This window comes from Erigeron canadensis, chromosome 3 (genome assembly GCF_010389155.1).
Source record: "Erigeron canadensis isolate Cc75 chromosome 3, C_canadensis_v1, whole genome shotgun sequence".
NCBI lineage: Eukaryota > Viridiplantae > Streptophyta > Magnoliopsida > Asterales > Asteraceae > Erigeron > Erigeron canadensis.
The window spans coordinates 3,103,146-3,110,224 of NC_057763.1; the positions used below are offsets into that span (position 1 = coordinate 3,103,146).

General features: G+C 35.1%; 1 long non-coding RNA gene and 1 pseudogene across 2 annotated transcripts; both read right to left on the reverse strand.

The window, feature by feature from the left end:
* Window positions 1-2,355: 2,355 nt before the first annotated feature.
* LOC122594602 lies at window positions 2,356-3,220 on the reverse strand. 2 transcript variants are annotated; one of them, XR_006323044.1, is made up of 2 exons: window positions 2,803-3,220; window positions 2,356-2,670 (listed from the first exon to the last, which is right to left on the reverse strand). It is a non-coding gene; the product is annotated as an uncharacterized LOC122594602 (long non-coding RNA). The 2 variants fall into 2 exon arrangements; XR_006323045.1 differs by having other exon boundaries at window positions 2,356-2,680.
* Window positions 3,221-4,734: 1,514 nt separating this feature from the next.
* LOC122591159 lies at window positions 4,735-6,806 on the reverse strand (annotated as a pseudogene).
* Window positions 6,807-7,079: the final 273 nt, after the last annotated feature.

Consider the following 7,079-nt stretch of genomic DNA (forward strand, 5'->3'; position numbering starts at 1 on the left):
AATATGAAGAAATCATATAAATTAAAAGAACTTTGGAAGTTAGAACAAAAATTCGAATGTAACTTACGAGTCGGTCAAAAGGTCAAACTTAGGTAAACCAACTAAACTGTATACGAATATATATAGGCAAGATATAAGATCTTTAGTTGAAAAAATCTTACCACATAAGCCGACAAACATCCATAACCAATATATAAAGGGAAGTGATATTTGTACCATTGTTTCTGATTAATGTACCACAATATATAAGTTTTACAACTAACTGTACAAACTAGTATTGCATATGTGTGGTACATTAATTAAAACAAATGGTACCAATATCATTTCCCATATATAAAGACTGAAGTTTATAATAATGATTAATATGTGTGAATTAAAAAAGCCATGGAGTTGGACGTACCTTTATAGTCGAAGAACAGAACAATAGTCGGACAATTTGTGCGATAAATTTTTGGGTTTATATGTATTTATAAATATAGATAAAAATAATAAAGTTTTTTTTAATTAAAGTAAAGGGTCAGTCATAAATAGATAAATAATATTAGAAAAATAGATGATTAATAAGAAGAGAATATTAGGCTAAAAGAGGAGGATTAGGAGGGCCAAGGTTTAGGATTTATACTACAACGCTGATTGGAAAAATTAAGATATAATGGTGACAATCTTACTTATTTTTTTCCAAGCATTTAGTCGGCGACATCAGGGAAACCTCACCGTATAATGGTGAAGTCTTGCACGTACCCTATACAACGAGATGTTGACCATGGGCCGTTACAAGTATTCGGAGGAAAAAACCCCAATACTTATCATCCTTAAAGATCGAACTCAAAACCTTGGGTAAAACCTAATATGCGTTTGACAAGTTGGACTAGTTATTGTTGACAACAATCTTACTCTTACCTAAAGTAAGGCTGCAAGATTTATTCGTTATAGTAAAAGACCTCGACATTACAAGATTTTGCCACCACTTAGATCTATACCTCTATATCTTCTGTTCTTTTATATTTTTACTACTAATAATGATTACAACCATTTATTGAAATTCACTTTTTTAAGATATACAATTTACAAAATTATCCTTATTAGTTAATCTACACCATTAATTTTTTATCTTTTAAAATATTTTCATAACTCCTTTTACATCAATTACGTACAATGTAACCACCATCAGTTGCCGCCACCACATTGTTGTAGCATTATGTGGGCACCTCTCTTTAATCATCAAAGATTGGTTCATGTGAGAACTATTCATATATGAACATTGGTTATTATAAGTATAATTTGATAGTTCATAATAGGTTCATATATATACAATTCACATATGAACATCAAGTTATAATATGAAAATTCTCATGGTTCTTCCAATTCCTTTTCCTATATATATTTACATTTATATTTATATTTATAGCTTTACACTAAACTATAATAATTACGCCCATTTGTTGAAAATCATCTTTCAAAGGATATGCGATTTTACCAAACTACCTTTAATAAACTTGATACTAAGTTTTAAATTAAATTAGTCTTATAAGCATGATAATTTCAAACTCTAACTAGAAACTTTTTGGCTTTGACTTTGATTAATTAGCTTGGCTCTATAGGATAATAACTATGTAAAAATATATAATTTAAGAGTAAAATACTAAAATTATAAAATAGCACAATTTTCGATTAAGATTGCATGATTTTTTAGTAAACTAATTTGAGGCTAGAGCTCGTTTCGGAAGTCTACTTAAGTAGCTCAAGCTCGAACTCGACTCGACTCAAACCAAGTCGATTTCGAATAATTTGAATCTCTGTGTCTCTCTTTAATATCTTATTTGGATGCTTAGAAATTATGATCTTGATGTATATGACTGCTAAAATTTAAGAAACCACAATGACTATATATAATTACTAGAAGGGTGCCCGCGCTTTGCAGCGGCAATGTAACGACGACAATATATAGCATGCAAGGTGTCATGATACCGATGATTTAAAGCTAAACACTTGTGAAATGAATAATAACGATTCCCGTTCATGATTCCTTTGGCCAAACACTGTAAACTACTCGTATTATTATACTAACCTTGTCTTTCCTATATCACAACTCATACCATTATCGTTTGAAAAAGGGTTAATATTTATGGATCCAAAATAACTTTTAGGGGTTGTTTGGTTCACATAATGTTTATAAAGGAATTGAAATTTGTTAAAAGAATTAGAATTTGAAGGAATTGGAATTGGAATTTGAATTCCCGAGAATTCCACGAACCAAACGTCCCCTTACAGTTTGCCTTATAGAAATTATCATAAAAGGTTGTAGTGCAGCTATACAACCCGGTTGATTTGACATAAACTTGGCAAAATTGTTTCTGACCAAATATGAGACTATAACTAAAAGACTCATAACACACCCAAAACTGGATTTGAAATCCACATGATATGGATAAATGTTTGTTCATTTCATGTTTAACTACCAATCTATTTATTGGCTCATTCTTAAAAGTCAACAAGTTTAACTACCAAAATAAACTGCTACCGAGAATGTGTACATACAATGGCTGTTGATATTTCTTGTAAGAATGAAATCATTAGCTGTAACCCATATTGATTCTCCTCAGTAGAGTATGTACTATGTAGTCTGTCAAAAGTCTGCCATTGATAACCCTTTACTTCTTTTATAATGCTCTGCAAGTCACTTGAAAAAAAAAGTATCAACAAAACGTATACTGGTTGAGTATATTCAATATCAATAAAATTAATAAAACTATAGTGATAGTGTAAGTTTTACATCACTGCAAATAATTAACAACATAGTACCCCAAGCACATGGTATCTTTTCAGACATGGATTTGAGTTGGTTCTTGTCTACAAAGCCAAGCCTGTCGATGAGCTAAACAATATATAATGAGCTGAGAAAAAGTAGGAGGAGTCATTCAAAATGGACAAAGCCAGTATACCGTTAGAAACATGGGCCATGAACCATCAAAACAGATTGAAATGTACGTAGGGCTAACTAAAGCCATAGAAAGGCTAAATTGTCCAGACTAAAAAAAAAGAAGGGGCCGAAATTAATTTGAAGTGTTTTCCACAAGTTTCATTGCCAATTTCACTATTTGTAGTTCCTATTGAGGTGCTTTCAAATACACGAGGAGCTTGTGAATGCAGGTAGCCACTGCCACAAGTTAGCCAATAAATTGGCTTCTATAAAACCATTTATGTTCACATATTCTTGAATTGAGATATCTCAAATGATGGTGCAAAAACATATAAGGACCACATAAAAAGCAAATGAGATATTGAAAACCACTAATGTGTATGTATCATACTTTGTAGTATCATGCCATCTAGCAATACTCATAAGGCCAAGTAAAAGTATACACATTTTGGAAAAAGAGAATATAAATTTATTTTGGACTTATGTTCAAGTTTTAAAATTTGTTAAAACAAATGTAACTACCTCTGCACCGACCAAAATGTAAGCAGAAGGCTTCCAAAGCACGAATTTCACACATGGTTTCTGCCCCGTCAATGTACCTACAAGCTTTTGAATGTAAATTTAGTCATGCAAGGCCATCCTAGCCGCTGATTTAGACTACACAGCCTTAAATAGGCGAGCATCAAAAAAATAGCTAAAGTTTTCTATAAATAGCTAAAAAAACATTCAATAAGCCAATTAATAGCTCAATATATAACCAATTAATCGTTTAAAGAATCCATCAGAATGAGAGCATAATAACTTACAAGTTTCTCATTGAGCACATTTCAAAGTTTGGAGTTTCCTACAGCCAATGTCTCACACTCTCACCATCACAATGAGAACGCAATAGTTTGCGCAAACCTTTGGTTTGGTTTCCTTCCATTAAAAGAGTGGATGCTGAATGATCCATTGACGTGTTAAGGAAATTAGAGAGAACTCTCAGGTTTAGACACACACAACAACAATACCCTCAATCAAGCAAGACATTATATTGTACATGTAACAATTCTTACCATTAAGCTATTCATCGCAGCTCAATTGAACCAAATTTGGGGTCACATCTAACAAATACGTGTGTCAATTAGCTGATGAAAAATCAAAGGACAAATCCTATTAATCCAATCATTGCATACAACATCCTACTTAAATATACGCAAATAATAAGGATAAAAAACTATGCTAAATCAATATCATTGAGCGGCCAGGAATACCTGTTTTTTAGTTTTGAAACTTCACATTGGAAGATGAAAATTGGGGCTGTGGTTGCAGATGCAGATGATAATGGACCGTGGCGATTGACACCGATGATGATAAACGATGGTGGTGCTTGATGCAAATGATGATGGACGACTGCGGGATAGCGATGTTCATTGAAGCAGCGGAAGGTCAGGTGGCCGATTAGTTTTTTGGGAGGTGGGGGGTTTGCGTGTGTAATAGATAGAGAGGGAGGAAGAGAAAAGGTTTGTGTGTGTTTGGGGAGCATATGAGAGAGGTATAGATAGATTTGCAAGGGTAATTTCGGAATTTAGGTATAAGTGTTGAGGGTATTCTGGAAAAGAAAATTATGCTTAAAGTCTGAATGTCAATAATTATGCTTAAAGTCTGAATGTCAATACTCTTTATAAGGAGGTATAGACTAGACACTTGCATAAAAAGAGATACTAGCTAGGAAAATACCGTCAAACAAAATTCATCCATGCCAAACAGGGATACAACAGAAGCTGAACAAACATTGTCACGAATGGATAAGCGAAATACTAAGACTAAAAAACTTAATCAACTTCCTCAATCTTGGGGCCAGCACCGGCAGAAATATCCTTGTCTATCGACCCATACCCGGCTCCTCCTTGATACATTTCGGCAATGATCGGGTTGTAGATATTCTCTAGCTCTTCCATCTTGTCATCAAACTCATCAGCCTCAGCATGCCGGTTGCCATCCAACCAAGAGATGGCTCTATCAATAGCATCCTCAATTTCTTTTTTGTCAGCTGAGCTTAGCTTCTCTCCAATCTTTTCATCCTTGATGGTATTCCTCATGTCGTATGCATAGTTCTTTAGTGCATTTTTGGACTCAACCTTGTTCTTATGAACTTCATCCTCAGCCTTGTACTTCTCAGCCTCTTGAACCATATTCTCTATTTCCTCCTTTGACAACATAGATTTATTTTGATAGCATTTCGGAGCACCATGATAAGAGTTAGAAGTATACAAACAAGCCATTTGTTTATATGAATCTTTCGATAATTGATTCCTCGCATAACTTGTGTTTTTGTTTTCTGCTGAGACATTTAGAATACCATTGGCATCAATGTCAAAGCAGATTGTAATTCGTGGAAAACGTTTTGGAACAGGTGGGATTCCAGAGAGCTCAAACTTGCCCAACAAGTTATTGTTTCGGGTTCTTGTTTTTTCACCTTCATAAACCCTAATCGCTACACCTGGCTGATTGTCAGAATAGCTAGAGACCACTCGCTGCTTCTTTATTGGGATAGTAGTGTTCCTTGAAATGACAAAATTCATTACACCTCCAGCAGTTTCGATTCCTAGTGAAAGTGTGGTAACATCCAAAAGTAGCAAATCTTGAACCTTTTCGTTACCCTCCCCACTCAAGATTGCAGCTTGAACTGAAGCACCGTATGCAACAGCCTCATCTGGGTTAATGCTCTTGCAAAGCTCTTTTCCATTGAAGAAATCTTGCAGTGCTCTTGCACTTTTGGAATTTTGGTTAACCCACCGACTAGAACCATGTCATGGACATTGGTTTTGTCTATGTTGGCATCCCTAAGACACTATTCAACAAGCTCCATACACTTGCTGAACAGATCCATATTCAACTCCTGAAATGTAGCACGAGTAATGGAAGAGCAAAAGTCGACACCTTTATACAGCGAATCAATCTCAATGGTGGTTTGAGCAGTGGATGACAAAGTCCTCTTGGCCCTTTCACAAGAAGCTCTCAACCTTCTCAATGCTCTTGGGTTGCCTGTGAAATCCTTCTTATGCTTTCTCTTGAACTCTTCTACAAAATGTTTCACCATTCAGTTATCAAAATCCTCTCCACCAAGGTGAGTATCACCAGCAACCGATTTAACCTCAAAAATACCCTCTTCAATAGTCAAAAGAGAGACATCAAAAGTACCACCACCGAGGTCAAAGATAAGCACATTCTTCTCCCCGACAGTGCTAGCCTTTTTGTCAAGACCATAAGCTATTGCAGCCGCAGTTGGCTCATTAATAATACGCATCACATGAAGACCAGATATCATTCCAGCATTCATGGTGGCTTGCCTCTGAGAGTCATTGGAGTATGCGGGGACGGTAACTACAACATTTTTGACAGTTGATCCAAGAAAAGCTTCTGCAACTTCCCTCATTTTGATTAGAACCCTGGAAGAAATTTCCTCGGCTGCAAACTGCTTTTCCTCACCTTTGTAATTGACATAAATCATGGGTTTCTTAGCAGGACCAGCAGTGACCTTAAAAGGCCACAACTTGATGTTACTTTGTACTGAAGCATCACTATATCTTCGACCAATAAAACGTTTTGAATCTGTTTTTATAAATAAAAAAACTCACAAATTTCGTAAATCATTACAACTTTGAAAGCATCAAGATGGGAAAATCAACATTTTGTAGTCTAATATACATAATTACATATGGTTTTATTCAGATAAAAAAAAGTATATTCATTAGTTTAACATAGGAAATTCTAAATTTCATTCCTGCAATTCTTTATAATCTTTGAACAAAACGGCCTCTTAATGTTGAAAATTCTACTTACCAAACAATAAAAATAACTTACCAAAAACAGTGTTAACGGGATTCATGGCGACCTGGTTCTTGGCAGCATCTCCAATTAATTAACCTTCCAGTATCAGTAAAAGCGACATAAGACGGCGTCGTTCTGTTACCCTGATCATTAGCGATTATCTCCACCCGATCATGCTGCCACACGCCGACACACGAGTATGTCGTTCCCAAATCGATTCCGATCGCCGGACATTATCGATTCAATTGCTGATTTACGGTTTTTGTGTGTATGAATTTTGTGAATGTGAAGCATAAATGTAGGGATTCCTCTATCCCGCCCTTCTGTTTTATTAATTGTTAGCCAT